At 36.8% G+C, this 24601-nt stretch overlaps 1 pseudogene; it reads right to left on the reverse strand.

Annotated features, from left to right (window-relative positions):
- Nucleotides 1–240: 240 nt before the first annotated feature.
- Nucleotides 241–1142, reverse strand: LOC101699168 (cullin-5 pseudogene; annotated as a pseudogene).
- Between the last annotated feature and the right edge of the window lie 23459 nt (nucleotides 1143–24601).

Here is a 24601-nt window from a genome sequence, read left to right on the forward strand (position 1 = left end):
GTTGATTTTACCCCTTTTCTGAACTTCTGCATTTGTTATTAAACTGAACTCCTGGTTCACTGAAAAGAGTGTACCTTCTATAAAGTTGTTGGATGAGCTGACTTGAGGTTTGTACAATAAAACTTGCTGTTTGAGCTTTGGGAAAGCTACAAAGACCATGAAATCCTTCTAAGTTCAGGATCAGGGAGTTCAGTTGCAAGTTTTACACTTTGAAAGCTGATTTTTTTTTTCCCCCTCTGAGTCTTTGGTTCTATGCAAACAGCACAGCCAGCTGAAAACATGGTTACCTCCAAATCGTATTGACCTACTTAATTCTTAAACATTATAATTCTGTTTGACATGAGATGAGCCAATGTAATTTTCTACCACTATTAATTTTTTTGTAAAATTCTTCTACTTCAGGTATCAAGTCCTCCACTTCAGTAGGAAGTCAGACAAAGACTTTTTCTGAGCTTCTTGACCAGCCATCAGCATTCAGAATTTATATATTAACCAAGTCAGCTGGTAAAGCCAACTTACTATTTTTGTGTGTTTCCTTAAAACCTTGGTTCAAATCTTCAGGTACTTTTATGTCCTGAAAAATTCTAGCAAGCTAGTTTACATAATCTTACCAGTTTCTCTTAACCAGTGTACCATATTTTCAATTTCACTATTGGCAGAGATGTCTAATATAAGACTGTGTCAAATGAGCTTTGTGATACCTCATAAAAACATCTTTGTTTTTTATGCATTTAAAAGTACCAAGAGCACTTCTTTCAATATGGTAACGTCATTAATAACAGCTTTATATGCCTTATCTCTTGCAGTACGAAACTGTGGATCATCTCGAAAAGCTTCTTTGATGAGTTAACTAATCTATTAAATAGTGTAAGTAACTGCTTAACATATTTCTCAGAGTCAGTGGTAATAATTTCAGCAGCTGCTACCTTATCTGCCTGGGCAGCATTTATGATGTGTTCCTCTCAATCTTTGAGAATCAGCTCTTTCTCATTAGGAACTTTGCTCATCAAAGAAAACATTGAACACAACTTTTCAGTTTCATTTCGCTTGATCATGCCTTGGCACTCTGCTAGGATAGTCTCTTTAAATGATGTCACCAAGACAGTCACACAGCATTCCATGAGAGCTTCAATAGTTGCATTCTAGTCTTGCATTTCTAGTGGTTTTTTTTTTGGTATTGGGGATCAAACTCAGGACCTTGCACTTGCGAGGCAGGCAGCGGAACCACTGAACTAAATCTCCGGCCCACTAGTCTTGCATTTCTAAATAATGTAGTGGTCATTTTTTGTTTTTTTAAAATTTAGCATCTGCATATTTCATATAATTCTGTACACCATTTTTTGGTAAATATGAGGGTGCTTGAGTTCTATAAAATTTCTCTATTGAATCCAAATATGCCTTCTCAAAAGTGTCCCGACAAATCTGAAGCTTATCCTCAGGATTGGAACAAAGTTTAACATAGGATTTTCTTACTCCAATGACCAGTTGAGAATCAGAAGCTTCTCCTAATGTTTCAACACATACCAGCTTCATTGCACTATCTTGTAGTCTGTTTTTATATTTGAAAAATTTGATTCATCCCATGTATCAAGCATGAGCTTTCAAATAACACTATCTTCCACATTTGTTTTTTTTAATTGCTGCCCTATTTACCCATTAAAATAATTTCTAGTTCACAAAAGAATTTCAGTAAAATATCACATTGTGTAAAGAATTTTTGCCATTCAACAATATATGATTTTAGCAAAGCTGTGTCATTTTTTTTTTGTTATTTTTTTGGTACCGGGGATTGAACTCGGGACCTTGCGCTTGTGAGGCAGACAGTGGAACCACTGAGCTAAATCCCCAGCAAAGCTGTGTCATCTTGATGGCTCAATACTCGTGCCTGGGCTTGCTTAATACATTCAAGGATATCTTCTTTTTTTTTTTTTTTTTTGGTACAGGGGATCAAACTCAGGACCTTGTGCTTGAGAGGCAGGCAGCAGCACCACTAAGTTAAATCCCCGGCCCAAGGACATCTTCTTTTAAAGCCTGACAAATTTTTGCAGGGCCTTTAACATCCTAAAGACAGACTGCATGAACATCTGAAAAGAGATCAAACCACTGTTGTTTTATAACAGATTCCTGGTGTAAATGCCTCAAAACAGACACATAAAATCCCGCTGGCCTTCAAACTGAAGAGAGCCTTTATTCTGTAATAGATTACACTTCCCCGTATTTCTTCAATTTTGATTCTCTTGGGCCGGGATTTAGCTCAGTGGTTTTGATGCCTGCTGCGCAAGTGCAAGTACCCGAGTTCGATGATCCACGGTACAAACAAACAAAATAAAAAATTTTTTGACGCTTCAGAAAAGGCTAGATTTCGCAGTGCTCCCAGCCAGACCACAGGCCACAGGTGAGAGTGAATTCCCACAAGGGCCAATGGGTCCAGCCGCCCACAAGGCTGGTGTAGGCCAGCAGGGTGGACAACCGTGGACTGGAGGCTCCCCAAGCGACTGGAGAGGTGAATGGTGAGACAGTAAGGGGAGCCGACCTGATTTAGGAAAGGAAGCATGGACTCCACCTGCACCCCCCCCCCCCCACTTTGTGGTTGCCTAGGTATTTGCCTTTAAAGCAAGACTGATGTCATTCTGAGGCGGGGAGGCACGGTGTGGAAAAACTGATTGGGGGAATTAGTACGACTAGATTCCAGGACATAAGCACCAAATAATTCCCAAGGCCCCATATGTAGAATTCTTGTGGAATTCTTCCCCCCGTGTGTGGAAGAAATAAAAAGACACAGATGCCATGAAGAGCTTGCTACCTGTTGTCCTGCCCTGTGTCCCCCAGGGTGTACTTTTATTTAGGTTTTTATTTTTACTTTTCCTCTTAGCCCAAATTTGCTTTGCAGATCTAGTTTCTCCCATACCCTTCACTTTTAATTTTTCAAATAAACTTTGCTGTTTTTGCTTGTCTTGTTCAGTTCTTTGTTCCAGACAAAAAGAACCAGGAAACCACCTCTAGAAAGAGACTATCTGGTAACAAGTCCACTTGGTATTTATTGACATACAACTTTTTTTTATCTGAGAAATTTTTCAGAACTGTGAATATGACATCAATTAAGAAGTACCCTGAACACTTGTTGATTTTGGTACAAGAATGGAATTTTACTGCGCTTTATTGTGTGGATTGCTTTGTGTGGACCACTGTGAAAAATACATAAAGGACTTGGCAGTGTGTTGGTTTGTATTTATTCTTATATCCATTTCTGAATGCCACTGAAAATCATTGTTTAGAAAGTTCTGTGGACTATTGTTTTGAAGTAGGAAAAGTACAGTATTTAGATTCACAACCCATTTTCTTTAAGAGGAGAAAGCCATATTGTGATTATGGGGATGGTAAAAATGAATACTCAAACTTACTTGTGGGTCTAAATCTTTGAATGTCATTTTGTGATACAAGGAAATGTCTCCTGAATCAGGCAAGTTCACACAGATCTCAGTTCCTCTACCTTTTGCAGCTTATTTGTTTACATATTTGTGGCAAATTTTCTGGAATCATACGATCTAAGGTATAGATTACTGCTTCAGAAATCTTAAGTGTGACATTCCCATGGAAATCTTTTTTTTTTTTTTTTTTTGTACCGGGGGTGGAACTCAGGACCTTGCCCTTGCCAGGCAGGCTCAGTGCCTCTGAGCTACCCCCCCCCCCCCACTCTTTAAAAAGTTTTGCAGGTCTAGCTTCAAGTGATAGTGGATAAAGCCTCAATTACACTGCTGTTGTGGGAGAAAAATCAATTCTACTTTAAAATCTACCATTTTTTATTCCACAATCACTGAATCCTGTTAATTCTTAGCTCTCCATTCACCTGTGTCTCTCTTTATCATATCTGGAGAAAAGTGACAAATGAATAGGTCTAAAATGCATTTCTGTTGTTAAAGAAGAAGGAGGATCAAGAAGCTGTGAAGTGTGCCCTCAGCTGACTTGGAGATTAAAGGAAATGAAAAAAAGTAGATCTAAAAAGCTCTATAGACATTTCTCTATACACAGGATCAACAGCCAAAACTGCTGATTTAAAGAAGTAGAAAACTGTTTAAATAATGCTAAATGAAGCACAGTTATTCTAAATTATCTGGATACTTATTTCACTTCTAAGTTTCCAATTTACACCAAGCCACATGCCCGCCCATCCATTCCTGGGGAGTCTCTTATCCCCTCTGGTGGTCCAGCGGTCCTCCTCCCAGCGCAGATGAAGATTATTTCCACCCGCCCGCCCCAGGCTTTGGCCGCAGCCTCTGGACCGGCCCCGCCGGTGTTCCCTTGAACTTTGCACACCGCGTGACGGGAGGCAGATCCCGCGCAGTGGCCCGGCCTTTCACGCGGGCCCTTCTCGAAGGGAAAGGAGCCTGGTTTCCGCGGCCGGGGCGGAGGGCCTGAGCTGGGGTGCGCAGCTCTCTCCCCCGCCCGGCGCAGCCCGCCCCCAGCCCTCGCCCGCCCTTCCCCCCAGTTCGCGACCCCGGACTCCGAGCGGGCGCTTTCCACGGCTGTCCTCGGCCGCCCCAAGCGCTTCGCGGGAGGAGGCGCGAGCCGCCGTGACGCGTCTGGGAGGAAACGCCGGCGCCCGGCGGCCCTGCGGGAAGGAGGAAGCGAGACGGCGCTCGGCTCCGCGTTCCCCGCGTCGCGAGGCACAGCCACAGAGCCGGGTAGGTGTGGGTCCGGCGGGAGGGTCCGCGCGTGTCTAGGCCGCAGTCGGAGCTCCGGGGCGGGGGGAGCCCGGGCGGGGCGAGGGCTTCTCGGGCCTCGACTCTGCCTCGGGAGAGCCAGCGTGCCTCCTGGGTGCCCCGGAAACCTCCGAGTGGACCGGCCAGGAAGAAGCCCAGCCTGGCTCTGGAGACTTTGTGGTCTTTGTTTCCTGGAAGGGAATTCTGGTCTTGCTCTGAGGCTCCTAACCGCCCACGAGGTGTCAACTGGATATAGTTAACCTATGCCCAGCCCCGAGTCCAGTGGAGCGCGGGAACGCGGAGCGGGGAGACCCCTTTTGAGGCGCGAGCACGTGGGGATTATCCGTGAGGAGCGGGATCGCTGCTGCCTTGGAAGAGGGGTGGACAGGGGACCTGTTGTCAGTGGACCTGGAGAACGAGACTTTCGCGAGTCGCTCTTTTAAGTTCTCCAAGATTGGGACCCTTTCCGTCCTCTTTCAAATGACTGGTTCTGTTGTTAGTTTTTAAGCATTGATATGTACCCCGTCTGGAAATGCTCTGAGAATTTTTAGATTTCGTCATTTTTAGTGATGGTTACTTGAAAAGATGGAAAACAGAAAGGATTCCTCTCTCGGACCTTTAAAACCCTTTCACCTAATTTTACACGATTATTTCTGAATCATAAGCAGGATTTCAGTCCTGTACAAGAGACTACACAGAGTGCCCTTGAGATTCAAGAATAAACAGAGCACTACAGTTTCAAAATCTTTTGTCAAGGTAAAAAATAGATTGTTGTGTATTTTGATTCTCTCTCATTCAGTATTCACCCAGTCCATTTGGGAAGTCCCCTCTCCATTTATGAAACACAGATTTTACTATGTACTGGGCTCTAAGTGCTTTATGAATATTAACTCAAATTCTTAATTCAAAATATTAAATTGTAGTGGTTCTAGTTATGAAATGGCTGTGTGCGTATTTTAGTTCCCTAAATACCATAGCAAGAGCTGGAACCATGAAAGGAAGTTTCAGGCGTATTTTAGTACTTGGGTGTGCCCTCTGGTCCCCTTGGCCACCACTCCCATTAGGCAGGCTTCCACTGTTGTACGTCGGGGAAGGGAATCTGCAGAGCTAGGAATACAACCTGTCGCAAGCAGGTGTCCAGTCAAATCCCAAAGCCTTCTGTATGATGGTCACTCTCGTCTGTCATGGTGCCCATTAGCTAATTCTGGAGAGACCAGAACTTCCTTTTTTCTTTAACTGCCACTCCATCGTATCTAATTTTGTTTTTAAAAGAACTTTATTCCTAATGTTTGACAGTTTATATGACACAGCTTAAAAGTCAGATTGAACTTGAAATGTACTACAAAATAGGACATTTTTGTTTATACACATTAACATAAACTGTATTTTGTAATTTTACTAGCATTTGCTATTGATAACATTGAGTTGGTGAGTGAGCCTTTTAGTTGTCTATTTTGTGATTTACAGATATATAGAGGATACTTTTCCAGAATAAAATGCCTCCTTTGAATGAGCCCCTTGGCCTAATGACCAGATTGGTGGATCTTCTGAAATGGTGAATAAATAAGCTATTTTGTTACTGTGGTGATTGTATTTATAGTGTTAAATTGTGTACATGGTTCTGGTTTTCTCCTTCCCTCCCTCCTGGTACCCTCCCATATTTTTAAATTTCTAGGGTGATGATTAAATGAGATGATAAACCTTATTTAACAGGATTATGAAATGTCTGTTGAAGCAGGAAGGCTTACTTTGCTCTAATGTAATTTATGGCAAGACAGATGTTAGTGGCACTCGTGAATTCAGTTTGACCAAGGATACCCGACAGTTTCATGGTTTACAAGGTGTCTCCAGACATACCGTACTCATTGACTTTAAAGAGAACTTGTTAGGTTGGTAACCATCATAAATTCCCTTTTGTACAAGAAACTGAGGCAGAAAAATGTTAATGTTAGTTTTAGTCCTAACTGCACAGCTGGTGAGACACAGAGCTTGATTAAAGAGTAGTTTATGGACAGAGTCTGGCACGTGCAGACTTGTAAAAGCATTTGTAGAATGAATAAATCTAGACTTCAGATATCTTGTTCTTTCAATACATACCTCTCAAAATGCAATCATAATCAATTTGTGCCAGAGATTTCCAGGCTTAATCTAGTGCCTCTTCTATTTCAAACAGTATCTGTTACAACACTTTTTCGATAAAAAGGACAGAAGTGCTTGCAACTCATTGCTAAGATTTGTGGTCTCTGATTTTTGAAAAAGAAAATACCCCCCCTTTTTATGATTTTGAGTTTCAAATGGACATACAGTGTTTGTGTTGACACAAACTGTCTTCTATCTCTGTACTACTTAGATTTATGAGTACGTTCAAACCCAATAATCATAGGTATTGTTATATCTTTTGAAGTGTCTGGCATTACTTGATTTTTGGAATGTTGCAATTTACTATAAAGGATCTTAAAAAAAATCAAAATCCTCAACTATTTATATCCTTCAAGCATAACCCTCTGTATCTTTAAAGTATGTGATCTCCAGATGGTTAACCTTCCATTAGAGAGGAAAGTATGGCCATTGCCTGGTGGGAGGAACTGAGAAAGGCTATCAGGGAGAAATGAAAGATGAGATGGCCTTTCCTATGAGGGATATGAGGTACTAAGAAACCTCTGATGAAGCCACATTGAGTCATCTGCCTGTCAGTCTTCTATGAGGGGGTGGATTAAACACTTTTGAAACCTCTCCCTTTTCCAATCCTCATGTTTTCTTTCTCTTTTTAAAAAAATTCACGTAAATTACTAATCAAACTGCTGATTCACAAAATTCAAATTATGTAACATGTTATTCCTAATAGAAGCAGCTCCTTTATTTTAAGCGACTCAGTGTCTCTGTTTTCCTTTACTTACTCCATTCCTTATGGTGGAGACTTTGTTCTTGCCTCACTTTTTTTCTTCCTTCTTTCATGGAAAAAAGTGGTAGATCTAAGAGGTGCCATTTCTCTACATTGTAGTTCCTGTCGACGCGGAACCCTACAAAGATTCCTTATAACAAGACCTCTTTCTCTTATCCCTGAATAACAGCAGAATTGTGGCTACAGGGAGATTAATTTAGGCACAGTTTTGGGAATGTGTGGGAAAGAAAAAAGGATCTGAGAAAATGGACAATGGCGAGGATTCTGCTCATTACCCTAAATCCCTCTGAAAGCCCTCGAGTTCAGCCTCAGACAGGAAATAAAATTTTACTGGTTGATGCTCTAAATTGGCCTTCATTTGACTTCCACATCATCTTCTTTGGCAATGACAATTCAAAGCTAGTATTTATTGAGTTAAAATCATGTTGACAGCATTCTACAAACGTGCATAACTATACAGTCTAATGCACATACTAATTACATGTATATGATCAGCAAAATGGGAGTTTTGGAATTATATCCTTAGTTTCCCAAGAAAATGCTAAATATGTATCCTTTTTCTTATTTTGCCTCTCTCTTTTTTTGGTTGAGAAATTGAACCCAGGGCCTCATGAATGCTAAGTCCTCTGCCACTGGGCACACCCTGAACCTGTTTCACATTTTTTAAAATTTAATTTTTAAAAGTTTTTAATAAATTTTATTTTATCTCATTCCCCCCCATGTTCAAAAGCTTTGTTTCCATTTTTCCTTCTATTTTCACTTTTTTATTGTCCCTTCCTTCCTTTCTCCCTCCCTCCTCCCTTGTTCCCCTTCCCGTTTGAACACTTTCTTCCCATTTCCATACATCCAGTATAGATCTCAGTCCTTATTTCCACATTCAGTTTCTCATACCAGAAAAACAACGAGGTATTTAAACGTGTGTCTGATTTATTTCACTTAGGAGTATGGTCTCAAGGTCCATCCATTTAGCTATAAATGTCTGAAGCTCATCTTTCTTTATGGCACAGCAGTACTCCATTATATAAAAAAACCACATCTTTATCCACTCATCAGTTGATGGGCATTTGGACTGTTTCCAAGATTTAGCTATTATAAACTGTGCTGCTGTAAACATGGGAGTGCATATATCATTGTAATATGATGCTTTTAATTCTTTGGGGAAGATACAAGAAGAGGTATAGCTGGGTTGAATGGAACCTCTAGTTTTAGTTTTTTGAGAAATCTCCACGCAGATTTCCACAGTGAGTGCACCAGTCTACACTCTCACCACTAGTGGAGAAAGGTTCCTTTCTCCCCACAGACCCACCACCATTTGTTACTGGTTGATTCTTGATAGCAGCTTTTCTTTCTGGAGAATCTTAGCATTGTTTTAATTTACATCTGTCGAATGACCAGCGATGTTGAACATTTTTTCATATATTTATTTGCCGTTTCTAACTCTTTATCTGAGAAGTATCTTTTTATTTCAGATGCCCATTTTTGGAATGGGTCTTTAAATTTGGGGGGGTCTGATTTTTTTGAGTTCTTTATATATTCTAGATAATAGTCCTTTGTCTAGATAACAGTTCTTTATATATTCTAGATAACAGTCCTTTAGAATAGTTGGTAAAACTTTTCTCTGTGAATTGTCTCTTCACTCTGTTGGTGGTTTCTCTTGCTGTGCAAAAGCTTTTTAATAAGATGAGGTCCCAGTTGTTGATTCTTTGTAGTATTTCTTGTGCAATCTGGGTTTTGTTCATGAAGTCTTTGCCTACTTCTGTGTCCTCAAGCGTTCTATTTTCTCTTCCAGCAGATTTAGTGTTATATTTAGATCTTTGACCCATTTCTATTTTAGGTTAGTTCATGGTGAAAGATATGGGTCTAGTTTCAATCTTTGGCATGTGGAAAGCCAGTTTTTCCAGCATCATTTATTAATGAGGCAATCTTTCTTTCAGTGAAGGTGTTTGGCTCCTTTGTCAAAGATAAGGTGGCTGAGTATGTTTGGAGTTGTTTCGGCATCTTCTAGTCTGTTCCATTGATCCTCAGGTCTGTTCTTTTGCCAGTACCATGCTGTTTTTATCACAGTAGCTTTGTAGTATAATTTCAGGTCAGGGATTGTGATACCCCCTGCCTTGCCTTTGTTGCCCAGAATTGTCTTTGCTATTCTAGGTCTCTTCTGGTTACAAATGAATTTTAGGTTATTTTTTCTAATTCTGTGAGATATTCTGTTGGGATTTTGATTGGTATTGCATTGAATCTGCATACCAATTTTGGAAGTATGGCCATTTTCACTATGTTGGTTCTTCTTATCCAAGAACAAGGGACATTTTTCCATTTTCTGATATCCTCTTCAATCTCCCTTTTCAGATTACCATAGTCAAAAATTAATTTTATTTACAAAGATATGCATGCTCTTAAGTGCAAGCAATTGAAGAACATATGTAACAAAAAATAAATATTTCTCACTCTAACAAATAAAGTACACTTTTTCAAAAAATAGACTCACTGTGCAGCTTGTTTCTTTTTTTATTTCTTCCCCATTAAGTTTATTGGTACATTTTAGGTATAAAATACAGTTACATTCATCATTGGGATCTTGTACCTTTACATGAGTATCTTGAGTCTTATTTTTTTCCCCTTCCCCTGCCCTCTCTTCACCCCCTCCATCCTTCCCTATTTGCAAAGACTTTGTTTCCATTTTTTTCCTTTTCTCATATTTTTTCTTTTCCCTTCTTTCCTTTCCCTTACCCCTCCCACTTCCCCTACTCCTTTAGACCTTTTCTTCCTATTACACAATACAGTATCAATTATAGATTTTTAAAATTACAATATCAAGATCTAGAAGACATTATCACAGAATTTAAAAGGATATAGAAAGCATATTACAAAAATCTTTTTTGAAATAAATTTGACAACTTCTAAGAAGTACCTTGGAAGACAAATTAATGAGACTAACTCTGGAGGAAATATAAAATTTGAATAGCACCTGTTAAAGAAAGTATACTCCTAGCTTGAAAACCTACCTATATGACAACAGGCTCATGTACATTTTAACTGATAAATCATATCAAACATTTAAAGCAGAAAAAAGAAGGAACACTTCTCCCCTCATTTTAGGATATCAACATTGTGCTAATACTAAAACTGGATAAAGATAATAAAAGAAAAAAGTATGAACATAGAAATTTGTTTAATAAACTATTAGAAGTCAGATCTGGCAGTATGTAGAAAGTTATTTTATTATAGGGATGGCAGTGTTGGTTCAGCATTGGAAGATCCACCCCCAAAAGTCATCATTTAAACAGAGGAAAGGAAAAAGCCATATGATCCAGTCACTAGTTGGAGAAAAAGTATTGGACTAAATTCTACAGCTGTTCATGGTAAAAGCTATCAGGAGACTAGAAGAAGAACAGAACCTTCTCAGCAGATCAAAGACATGTACTCCATGCTTCCAGCAAAAACGCATTATATGAATTGAGAAAATACAATGCTTTCTCCCTAAGGTGGGGAAGAAGGGCAGATATGCCTACTCTTCATCTGTCCGTTAAACTTTGAAAGGGCTGGGGATTTAGCTCAGTGTTTTCGCCGTCTGCTGCACAAGCGCAAGGACCCGAGATCGATCCCCGGTACCAAAAAACAAAACAAAATAAAACAAAACACCTAAAAAACTTTGAAACATAGGCCCAAACCAAAATAGTCTGGCAATAAAATGACACAATTAGGATAGGATTGGCAAGGTAGAAGTAAAATCTTTATATGTAGATGAAATGATCATCTACAGAGAAAATACTAAGAAATCTCTAGGAGCCTCTAGACTTGTATTTGAACTTAGCAGGATTAGAAAACACAAGGTTCAACGCCTGCTGCACAAGCGCAAGGACCCAAGTTCGATCCCCGGTACCAAAAAAAAAAAAAAAAAGAAAGAAAACACAAGGTATATATAAAAATTCAGGTCTATGTATACTTGCTATAAATGTAGAATTGGGAATTGAAATTTAAAAGTTATGTGGGAGTACAAAGGACCTGGAAAAGTAAAAAGAAAAAAATAAGTGTTGGAAGACATTTAGTACTTAATTTTAAGACTTCCTCTAAAGCTACAGTAATCAAGGCAGTGTTGGTATAAGGAAAGACATATAGATCACTGGAATAAAACAGAGAATCTAGAAATAGAACCACACATATATGGTCCACTGAGTTTTGAGTAAGTTTTTTTTTTTTTTTTTTGGTACCGGGGATTGAACTTGGGTCCTTGCACTTGGGAGGCAGGCGATAGAACCACTGAGCTAAATCCCCAGCCCAACTGAGTTTTGAAAGATTATTTAACAGTAACATTTTATAGAACATAAACTCAATTCAGGAGCCAAGGAAAAGATAGTGTTTTCAGCAAACGGCACTAGAACACCTGGTATGCATATATAAAAAGTTAACCTCAACCCTTCATTTCCATACATAAAAATAACTTGAAAGGATCTATGAACCTAAATATGAAAGACTAAAACTATAAAACTTTTAAGAAGAAATTATAAGGGAAAATGTTTATGAATTTAGAGTAGCTAAGGATTTCCTAGGATATAAAAAACATGATGTATAAAAGAAAAAAATTGATAAATGAGATTCCATCAAAATTTAGAACTTTAAATGACATCGTTAAGAAAATGAAAAGTAGTCCTTAAACAGACCATATTTATAATGCATATAACCTATGACCAGAATATATAAAGAATACTTAGAGCTCATTAATAGACAACCCAATTAAAAAGTAGACACCAGAAGATGATAAATAGCAGTACAGCACAAGGAAAGGTGTGCAACACTAGAATCAGAAAAATACTAATCAGTACAATAACAAGATTGAATTATACACTCATTAGGGAGATGAAGTTAAAAGTTTTAAAAGAACAAATGTCAGCTTAGGTGTGAACCAGTTAGAACTTTCTAATACTGCTAATGTGAATGTAAAATGATAAAACCATTTCGGAAAACAATATAGAAATTTCTTATATTACTGTTAAGAACCAACAGTCCTGTTCTTAAGTTTTTACTTGAGAGGAATGAAAACACATGTTCACATAGATTTGTACATACAAGTTGAGTATCCCTTATCTGAAATTCTTGGGACCAGAGTGTTTGAGATTTTCGTTTGAAATTCACTTGATCTGCAAAGAGAATAGCGATTCCTGCTTTTTTTTTTTCGGGTTCCTGTCACATGGAGTATTGTTTTCCACCCTTTAACTTTCAGACTATGAGTTTCTTTTTGAATTAAATGTGTTTCTTGTATGGAGCATATTGTTGGATCTTGCTTCTTGACCCATTCTGCCAGTCTATTTCTTTTGATTGGTTATTTGAGACCATTAACATTGATGGTTATAACCCATACATATTGACTTATCATTGTCATGACTTTTTCTGTTTGTTGGATTCTCCCCCTTTGCTTTTAATTTCTTGTCACGCCTGATGGATTCATTCTGCTGGGCTTCCTGGAGTCATGATCCTCGTTGTCTTTTCCTAGGATACTGTCTAAAAGTTTTTGGAGTGCTGGTTTGGTATTCATGAAGTTCCTAAGGTGCTCTTTATCGTGAAAGTATCTTATTTCTCCATCAATTTTGAAAGATAGTTTTGCAGGGTACATTAATCTGTGTTGGAGGCTGTTTTCCTTTAGGGCTTGAAATGCATCACTCCAAGCTCTTCTTGCCTTGAGGGTTTGCATTGAGAAGTGTGCTGTGATTCTGATGGGCTTTCCTTTGTACGTGATTTGTTTCTTTTCTCTAACTGCTTGTAGAACTTTGTTCTTTTGTTGGGTTTCTGGAATCTTAACTATTATATGCCTATGTGTAGATTTTTTTTGATTAAGGCTAGTTGAAGTCCTATATGCCTCACTTATCTGTATGTCAAGTTCTTTTCCCCTCCTTGGGAAGTTTTCTGCCATCACTTCTGTGACCAGTTTTTTTATGTCATCTCCACTCTCTCCTGTTTCTTCATTGACTCCAATCAGTCTTATGTTATTCTTCTTTGCATTGTCTAGCAGCTGCTGGATTGATTTCTCATGATCCCTTACAGTTTTAAAGCAATTTTTCTTTTCCTGGTCACAAATTGCAATCTTATCTTCTATATCTGAAATTCTGTCCTCACATTGGCTCATTCTGCTGTGCAGACTTTCAGTGGAGTTTTTAATCTCCTGGAAATCTGTTTGTAGCTGTTTTATGGATTCCATTTGTTTCCTATGTTGGGATTCCATCATGTTCCTGAGCTCCTTTCTAGATTTATTAATCATGCCTTGCCTATGAGCGCAATCTCTCCTGTTATCTGAGAAATTATTTCTGATTTCATTTTTCCAGGTCCTCTTTTGTTGCCAGTTCAGATAGTCCAGGTGGTTGAGAGTATCAGAGTGTTCCATCTCGTTTCCCTTTGGGGTTGCTGTAGGTGATCTGGAAGTCTGGTTTTGAGATTTGTTTACGTGTCTTCTCATTTCAATAAGGGGGGGTGCTGCTGGCTCCCACGTGGCTCACCTAGTCTGTGCTTGCAGGGGTGGTTGGTAGCCCGGAAGCCTCCTCTTGTGCACTGGGAGCAGTTCACCTCCTCAGTGCTTGTGGGGGTCTGTTTCTTAACACTTTGTCATTGACATCTGTAGGTCTATATCACTAGTTTTGATGGCTGCATAATATTTTACTTTATAGTTGTTTTCCTAATTTCTGTTACTTCTGTTATTAGTGTGTTTACCCTCTTTTATCTTTTAAAAGTATATTTAAATCACCAAAGCATTATATTTTTTAGAAAAATTAATGGAGAAAATAAGAATTGCTAGTAAACCACTATTAGCATTTTGGAATATATTGTCTTAGATTTTGTGTGAATATACATATTTTCAATGCTTTATTTATTTATTTTGGTACTGGGGATTGAACTCGGGTCCTTGCACTTGCACAGCAGTATTTTTTTATTTTTTATTTTATTTTATTTATTTATTTTTTTGGTACTGGGAATTGAACTTGGGTCTTTGTGCTTGCACAGCAGGTGGTGAAACCACTGAGCTAAATCCCCAGCCCTTCAGTGCTATTTTTAAAAATTTCTCTTACATACACCTGCTTTGTTGACTAGAGAATCGTGTTTATGTAGCTAACCAATGTCATATATTCCATATACGTTTGAACCAGTTATTTTACTGTGTTTCCTAGCTACCTGCTATACCCCAAACCTGGCTAACACTCTTGAAAATATATATTACTGCTTATAAAGGGATGAGGTGAGGAGTGTGGATGGACTAACAAATCTATCCAAATCAACATATAAAATACAAATACTTCTATTAGCTGTGATATTTGAATTTTAAGGGCATCTAAAATACAAGATATTTAAGAAAAATAATAGAGCATTTGTATGAAATTGATTATAACTAAAAGACCAGCAGAAATAATGGATTTGAACTGAGAAAGTAGCTGTTGTAAAGTTCAGTTAGAAATTAAAACAGCTGGGCTGGGGATTTAGCTCAGTGGTTTCGCCGCCTGCTGCGTAAGCGCAAGGACCAGAGTTTGATCCCTGGTATCAGAAAGAAAAAAAAAAAAAAAGAAATTAAAACAGCTGAAGAAGGTTGTTATTATGTATTATAGAATATACCAATAAAGATATATAATAAAAAAGAAATTAGAACAGCTAAAGTTGAGACATTTTGAAATAGTCTCTATTCATGTACATTGTTTGGAGTAATTGGTGAAACACAGCTTCCACCAATGGTGTGACCAAGTGACCTTAGTTTTTTACTATATTATAGGCTGTCTTATGGTTAGTAACACTTGGTATACGTCATGCACACAACTCCCTCTTCGTGGTTGTACTAACCCCCCCAGTTTTTCCAGACGGCACCTGTCTGTGCTGACATCCCTCCAGCCTCCTTTCTTCTCCAGCGGCACATGCACATGGATACAAGCCATACTTGCCTCCTCTATCCTTTTGTGGGTTCCCTTCCTTTCTAAGAATTTAGTGCCCCCCCCCTTTAACCTTGCTCTTTTTAATTCTTCTTTCAGCTTTTGCATCAAGAAAATTTTACCGCATCTTTTCTCTATCCCACTCTTTTCACTTTGGTCTTGAGCAAAGAAGATACTAATTATGGTGATACATTTAAGAGAAGGCCTTTAATAAGGAAAAAGAAGGCTTTTACTTAGGAAGGAAAGGTAGACATTATAAAAAAAACTAGTGGTTTCATCCTTCAAAGCCCTTGAGAATACCCAGTAATTCCTTTCAAAATATCCACAGAGGTTTCCACCTATCTCCTCTTCTCTAAATGAGCTGTTTTTCCTTCAGCAGTGGCATAAATTAAAAATTTAAAACTATATATAATATATAACTATATATATTTAACTATATATAAATATATATACAAATACAAATACATACATATTTATATATAGTTATATATTTAACTATACATATTTAACTATATATTATATCTTAACTATTATTTTATGTTATATTCTATATTAACCATAACTATATATTTAAATATATATAAAACTATATATATTTAAAACTATATAGAATATATATAAAACTATATATTATACATTTTTAAATATATATTTCTCCTTTGCACTGTACTACATCGCTAGTCTATTTTTTATTTTGAGACAGTTTTACTGAATCCCTACATTACTGGGGCTAACCTCCCACAGTGTTGGGATTACAGGCCTGTGCCACCATGCCCTGCTATGAAAACTATAATTAATACACACACATATTTGTTCATATCATTGCAACAGTATTGTTTTCGGGGGGAGGTTCCTAGTGAAAATGTCAGCCATGTTAATGGCTGTTTTGGTGTGGAACGATAACTACCAGATATAATCATTGTTCCCTTCTGAAAATACATCCAAAATTTGAACTATCTGGCTTAAAAACAATTTTTCTTCTTTTTAACTAAGTTGAAGACTAAGAAGGCTATCCTAGACCAATGAGTTAGTAAGCTTTGAAAAATGGTATACCATATTCCAAACCCTTTCCCTCCACATTATCATCAGTAGAGATTTGCAGGTGAAGTCATGGATTGGCCTGGATCCTTGAGAGTTAGATAGGAAGCAATACTGGTTAAGCAGTGTGCTGGACACTTACATAGGAGATGGAGGTAGAAGATGGGGTTCAAGTAGCCAACCCTATCCTAATAGGCTCACCTGTAAAGGAGTTTGAGCCAGACTCCACAAAGAGTTTTGCGCCAAGACAAAGCTAGTTAAACTGCACTGAGAGTAAAGGCCTATTTAAAAAAAAATAAACATTAATGGAAATGAAATATGTTTTTATTCCCCCTCCCAACAGTATTTTCAAATTGAAACAGACTGTTCTATATTATTTGCTTATTTGGACTAGGACCATTGTTAATATTATTGAGAAGATTTTACTATAATTTTTAAAAAATGGTTTTACTTTTAATAATTCTTAGTGTATGTATGTAGTCATGTGTAGCTGATAGTTTATTCCATTCTGACATGAGTACTGTTCTTTCTTTTCTAACTGATTTCTTTTTATACCATTCTCTCTTTTCATAAGTACTTGATTTAATTATTTTTGTCTGTAAACAAATTTTTTAATGAATGAAAGATAAAATACTTCAGTGTCTTAGCAGAGTTTTTAAGATTTATAAGACCATGTACCTTTTTCCTTTGAATTTTGTCTCCTCTTTAGATTTCCATTATTTCTGACTCCCACTGACCTTAGCATAATTTCTTTTTTCTTCTTTCTTGTTTGCTCTTTCCTTCTTTCTTTCTTTCTTTTTTTTTTGTACTGGGAATTGAACTCGGGACCTTGCGTTTCCGAGGTAGGCGGAAGAACCACTGAGCTAAATCCCTGGCCCTGCTTTTTGTTTCTTATTTTTGTTTTTCCATTTATTTAGATGTTTTGTTTTGTTTTGTTTTGTTTTGAGACAGAGTCTCATTATGTAGTTCAGGCTGGCTTTGAACTCTCAGTGATCCTGCCTCAGTCCCAAGTGCTGGGATTATAGGTATGTGCCACTACTACAGGTTTTGTTTTTTCTTTTAAAAGTCCACTCAAATGTGAACATATCTATTACTTTCAGTCGACATTTAGGATTAAAAATTTAGAGATGCAGTATAAAATGCTACATCTGTGTAAAAGGACAAAGAAAACATGAGAATTTGTCTTTTAGAGACAGCACCTTGTTGTGTTGCTCAGACTGGACTCGAACTTGTTATCCTACTGCCTCAACTTCCCAACATTGTGTCCTTTTTGTATTTCCTTTTGATTTTCTGCACTATATGAATATGTAACCCTTGAAAGACAGTGGTAGTGTCAGCAGTAATTAATGGGATTCTTCCAAGGGACAGGTGACCCACCAAGAATAACTGAATTTTTTCTGTGAAGAGAAATTCTTCTTCCCAAGTGAAGGTTTTCCCTTCTCTAACCTTTAGAAGTGGGTTTTAGTTTTGTTAAAGTAATTGTTTGTTAAAATAATTTTTAAAATCATGCCCCTGGGTTATTTACTCTTTAAAAGTAGGTATACCTCTCTATTTGGTATCCTTTTTCCATATAAGTCTTTAGTAAAGTTGTTGTTGTCTTAAATCTTTCTAAAACAATGTATGTATAGTTTTGTCTCAAAGTTTTGTCTCAAAGTAGTATTTTGGAAGCACCTCACTATAGCTTTGTTCCCCTTCAGTGCTCTTAAATGCAGGGACTACAATTCATTATGAAACCTTTCATTAGGAAATTCTGATACTACAGATATTGCCAAACCTTAAGTTATTGTTGGCTTGTTTGAAGAACCATTTAATTGAAAATATCTGTAGTATTTTGCCAACTGGATACTTAGTTGTTTTCTAATAAGGCTATTAGATAATACCAGCAAAATTAATACAAAGTTACTTTATTTTCCCCTATATCACCAGATATTATCATCATGAATACAGGGTAGTTAAGATTATGTGTTTGGTGCATTTAGAAGATAAAATTATCTAAATTAATATTTAGATAATTCTTCCCTTTTCAGTCATACATGCTAAGTCAATTATTTTCTTTCATCAAGATTTTGTATTTTTTAAATGATGTGTGACCTGTATTTTATCTTGCAGAGAGCAAGGAGAAATGAACTAATATTTTTTGGTTACCTGCTACTTCCTGGGTATGTTAGAGACTTTTGTTGTTGTTTGCAGTAGGGTTTTACTATAGAATCCAAGCTGGCTTCAAACTTGCTATATTATAGCCCAGGGTAGCCTCTAACTCACAGTCCTCTTGCTTCAGCCTGCTGAGTCCCTCAATAAAAGAAGTGCATCATCACACCTGGTTTACAGGCATTATTTCATTGAATACTTATAATAACTTTGGATTAGTTAGGTAGTTTTGTTTTATAGATGAACAAATAGGTCTTAATGAGGTTTCAAGGGTTGCTGTATATGGCCAACATGGGATAGAGCTGATCTGAATAGGTCTTTCTGGCTTGACCTCATGCTGCTAATAAGGGGGCCAAAGCTGACTCCTCTCAATGCCTCATCAGACAGAACAGGTGAAATTGACTTATGCATAACCCAGATTACCATCTGTTGATAAGGCATTGATTAAATGAGTTTGAAAAAAATGGGGTCCTCATTTTTACTTTATTATTCTGAAATATTATGAATGTTTTAATCTAGAAATTGGTGCCAGATTTCAGGAAGAAAGCTGATTGAAAATGTTTGAAATATCAAGTAATTCTTAGCTAATAGAAAAGGTCTTAAAAATTTAAATTTTAAAGGTGATTGTGTTAAATTCTGAACATGCAGAATTGGAAATGTCCTAAGTTCTTATCTGTAGAACTGTCCAAAACTGCTATTAGCAACCAATGTCCATTGAACTTGCCAGTGATACCAGATATTATTGTCATTGTCTAAAACCGCTAACCAAGATTACTAGTGCTACTTATATTAAACCTTGGAAATACAGCAATCACTTTGTTGTTTTTGTTGAATGTTAACTTGGCAGATACTGGGATGATCTATTAACCAAGTAAAGATGATAGAACATTTTGGTGGGAATTCTTATACTACAATTTCTAATTGTCTTATTCTCTAATAAAATGTATTTTATGTCCCTGGACAAAGTGCTATGGTCTATCATCCAAAATGAATGTGTTGGAAACTTAATCCCTAGTGCAACAGCGTTGGGTGGTGGGACATTTTGGGAGATGCTTAGGTCTCCAGGGTAGAGATTAATACTGCTATGAAAAGGTCTTATGGAAGTGGATAGGCCCTCTTCTGCCATGCTAGGACCCAGAGTTCATCTGTTTTTATCCTTTTCATCTGCTGCCATGTGAGGACGTAGCAAGGATGCCCTTGTCATAACACTGGCACCAGTATTCCAAAACTATGGGCTTTGGGCATTTTGGTGACCCGTCTCAAAAATAAATAAAGGGCTGGGGACGTAGCTCAGTGTGAAAGTCCTGAGTTCAGTCTGGTGGTGCATGCCATAATCCCAACACTCCGGAGGGTGAGGCAGGAGGATTGCCATGAGTTCAAGGCCAGCCTGGGCTACATAGTGAGTTTAGGGCCAGCCTGAACTACAAAGTGAGACCCTGTCTCAAAAAAATTACTCTCAAGTGTTCTGTTGTAGCAGCACAAATGGGCTAATACAGATTGTGAGAAAAGTGCTGAGAAAATTCAAATGATTGGGAAAGTTTAAAAGAAGTAAAACTTTGCAGTAAGTGGAAAAGACACTAGTCTCTTATAAGTAACACTTAAAATACAGCTTTGCTGAGACGTAATTAACATGCCATTTTAAACCACAAGCCAATGGCTTATTGGTAGAGTTGTGCAGCCATCACCACTATCTAATTCCAGAACTTTCATCATGCCATGATGAAACCTGAGACCTGTTATCAGGGCTACTCCCTTCCCTTCCTTGCTTCCTTAGTCCCTGACAATAGTAGTCTTTCTCTCTTTAGATTTGCCTATTCAGGACATTTAATAAAAGTTTGAATCATCCAATACTTGATCCTTTGTGACAAGATGGTTTTACTTAATGTTTTTAAGATTGATCCACATTGTAGCATTTCTTTTTATTGCTAAAAAAATTCTCTTGTATCCATGTTTTGCTTATTTATTTATCCATTGATGAACTTTTGGGTTGTTTCCACTTTTCACTATTGTGAATAATGCTGTTATAAATTTTTATGTAAAAATTTTTGTGTGGACATATATTTTTATTTTTTTAGGAGTAAAATTGCTGGATCAGATAGTAATTGCTAGGTCATATAGTTTGGCTTTTGAGGAATTGCCAATCTGTTTTCCAGAATGTCTGCCTTATTTTACAATTCTACCAGTAATGTGTCAGTATTCAGATTTCTCCACATGCTAGCATCTCTATCTTTTTCATTTTAGCCATTATAACAGATGTGAAATAGTATCTCACTATGGTTTTGATTTGCAGTTCCCATAGTACTGTTGATGTCACACATCTTTTATGTGCTTCTTGGCCAGTTGTTTGTCTTCTTTGAAGGAATGTTCAGATCCTTTGTTCATTTTAAAAATTAGATTGTCTTTATTATTGAATTTTTACACTTAAAAATATTTTTGGGATACATCAAATATATGATTTATATTTAACTTTCACGATGCTTTCCTTAAAGCACAAAAGTTAATTTTTTATGAAGTCCAGTTTATCTGATTTTTTCTTTTGCTGCTTGTGCTTTTAGTGTCATATCATCCAAGAACTTAACTGTCCAGCCCAGGGTCATGGAGATTTACTCATGTTTTCTTCTAAAAACATCATAGTTTCAGCTCTTGCTTCTTTAGACTTGTGGTCTATGTTGAGTAAATTTTTATTTCATAAGGTAGGGGTCCAGTTTAATTTTTTTGCTTGTGGATATCCAATTTTTCTAGTATCATTTTTTGGCTATTCTTTTCTTTACTGAATTGTCTTGCTAGTCAATTGGTTATAAATATAAGGGTTTATTTCTGTGCTCTCAATTAAAGTCCACAGATCTAACTTAATGCCAGTGCTACACTGTTAATTATTAATATAGTTTTGTAGTCAGTTTTGAAATCAGGGTGTGTGAGTCTATTAACTTTGTTCAACATTACTTTGTGTTGGGTCCCATGTGTTTCCATATGAATTTTAGGATCAGCTTATTAATTTCTGAAGATTGTTTTGTAGGCTCTTACCTTCTTAACAGTATTGTCTTTTGGTCAATTAAATATGGTTTGTCTTTCCATTTACAAGGGTCTTTAATTTCTTTCAACAGTATTTTGGGGCCAGGAATGTAGCTCAGTCATAGAACACTTGCCTAGCATGCATGAGGCCCTGATTTATTTCCTGGCACCACTACCAATAAACAAACAAGCAAACAAAACTTGTAGTTTCAAATCTATAAGTCTTGTGCTTTTGTTAAAATTTATGCCTCAGTATTGTATTGTTTTTGATGCAGTTGTAAATGGAATTATTTTCTTAATTCACTTTATTTGCTCATTCCTATTGTACCATTGACTTCTTAATATTTATCTTGTGTTTTTCAATCTTGCTGAACTTATTTATTGGTTTGGAAAACTTTTTGGTGTATTCCTTAGAATACTGGAAAATCTATGGCACACATGCCACAGCTGGCTGTTACCATTGAAAGCTCTAAAAGGTTCGCCATCACTGTCTTAGAATTTTTTGCATGCAGGATAGAAATATATCATTGCACATAGAAATAATTTTACATTTTCTTTGCCAATTTGGATGCATTTTTAAAATTTATTTTTTTCTTGCCTTTTTACTCTGCTAGAATCTCCAGTGTAATGTCGAATAGAAGTAAAGAGAACTGATATACTTATGCCTGATCTCAGGGGAAAAGCATCCAGTTTTTCATCACTGTATACGATGTAAGCTGTGAGTTCCTTATAGATGACTTTTATTAACGTGAGGAAATTCCCTTCTATCCCTAGTTTGTTGCATGTTTTTATCAGTAAAGGGTGTTTGGTTTTGTCAGTTGTCTTTTTTTTTTTTCATCTCTTGAGATAATCGTGTGGTTTTTGTCCTTTAAATATTGTGTATTACATTGATTTATTTTCAGATGTTAAATCAATCTGAGAATTGCATCCCTGGGATAAATCATGCTTGGTAATGGTATGTAATACTTTCTGTATGTTGTTGAATTTGGTTTGCAGATTTTTCATTGAGGATTTTTCATTGAGGATTTTTACATCTATATTGGTCTGTAATTTTCTTGAATGATCTGCAAAGCGTCCATTCCTTTTTATTTGGAGGCAAGTGCTCTACCACTGAGCTGTACCCCTAGTCCTTTTTATTTTAAATTGCCTGAGCTTGCCTTGAACTTGTGATCCTTCTGCCTCAGTCTCCCAGAGTGCTAGCATTATACATGTGCATCACAATGCCCACTTTAAAATGAACTTTTTCAAACAGTGTTGACACCTATCTCAAAAAATTAACATTGATCTAGAAATGATGCAATTCAGGATAAAGTATAGATTAGGATAACAAAAAGCAGTTACAGAAGAATCAAGCAAGAATACGAGAGTGGAAAAAAGTACAGAAGTAGATGAAGGAGGAGGAGGTAGCTATAGAAGTCTTTAAAAATCTCGGCAAAGAGGTTGTTACATAGAAATCAATTCTTATGCCTTCTAAATTTATTTCCATCTCTGGGAGGGAAATTTCTGATAGTAAAATGTGTTATTAAAATACATCCTCTTCAGTAGTGTGGTTATTGCAATAATTGAATTATCTATTCCCCTTTAGGTCATATAGCAACATTCTGTTGGGAACTGAACATCCAAAGGAATAAATATTATTGTTTTAATTAGTTTATTCTGACTTATGAACTGAATTGGGAGAAATATGATGAATGTGAAAATGAAGAGCATAGTGAAGGGCATAAATTAGGCACTTCAGAAATGTTGACTGACATTAACTTGTCTAACGTCCTATACTATTTAATAACCTTTGCCAGAGAATTTAGAAGGCCTAAGCCCTAGTATTGGATGTGTCACTAACTTAAGTAACCCTTAGCCAAGTTTGACTTTTTTTTACTTCAAATCACTCGAAGTTCTTTGCACCTCTAAAAGTTGATGGTTCTATTAAATTTAGAGGTGGAAGTTTTTCTTGTTGTTTTCAACTTTTACAATTTTAACTAGGGTATGCTGGATGAATAAGAATCTTTATAGCATTGTCTTAAAACCAATCGCTGACTTATTTGAAAACAAAGAGTTTCTTTGCAGTGTCATTTCTCTTGACAGTGCCATGAATCCAAGGATTATTCTACACAAATCAGAGAACAGTTGCATAGTTGTACTTAAATTTAAAGTTCCGCAGAGCCATTCACTTGAGATGAATTGAGGTGAACAAATATTGGTTTGATTTTTTTAAAATTTTACTAATACGTGTTTGCAGTACATACAGTTTACAGTCATCTTGGGGAGTGGTTATATGTACACTCTACAGCTTGTTTTTTATTTTTACTCCCTCCCCCCTTCATCCCTCCTCATTCAATTCTCCTATCCCATTTTTCATTCTTGTTGATATTATTAACCTTAGCTCATGTTATGATATGTAATGTTTATATTAATTGAGGTTATTAGGTTCCTGTACAGGGTTCCTCTCATTTCCCCTCTCCCTTCTCACCTCTAGCCCTTGTACCCTTGAACCACTTCCCTATTGTAAAAGATCCATCCCCTTGTCCTCTTCTACCCATCCTTTATTATTCTGTTTGTACTTTGTCTCACTCAAATGAGAGATACCATACGATATATAAACTTGTGTATCTGGTTTGTTTCACTCAACATTATATTTTCCAGGTGCATTCATTTTTTTATAAATGTCTCAAATGTGTCTGTTCATTTTTCTTGTCTGTTTCTTGACTGAGTCTTTAATAGTAGGTGGTTTAATTTTTTCGAGTTCTTTGTATATTCTAGATATTAGTCCAATGTCTGAAGAGTAGGTGGCAAAATTTTTTTCCCATTCTGTAGGTTGTCTCTTCACTCTACTGATTGATTCTTTTGCTGTACAGAAGCTTTTTAGTCTGATATAAACTCATTTGTTGATTCTTGCTGTTATTTCT

The sequence above is a fragment of the Heterocephalus glaber genome, unplaced genomic scaffold (genome assembly GCF_053883595.1).
Source record: "Heterocephalus glaber isolate CG9 unplaced genomic scaffold, H.glaber_assembly_v1.0 deba00001553, whole genome shotgun sequence".
Taxonomy (NCBI): Eukaryota; Metazoa; Chordata; class Mammalia; order Rodentia; family Bathyergidae; genus Heterocephalus; species Heterocephalus glaber.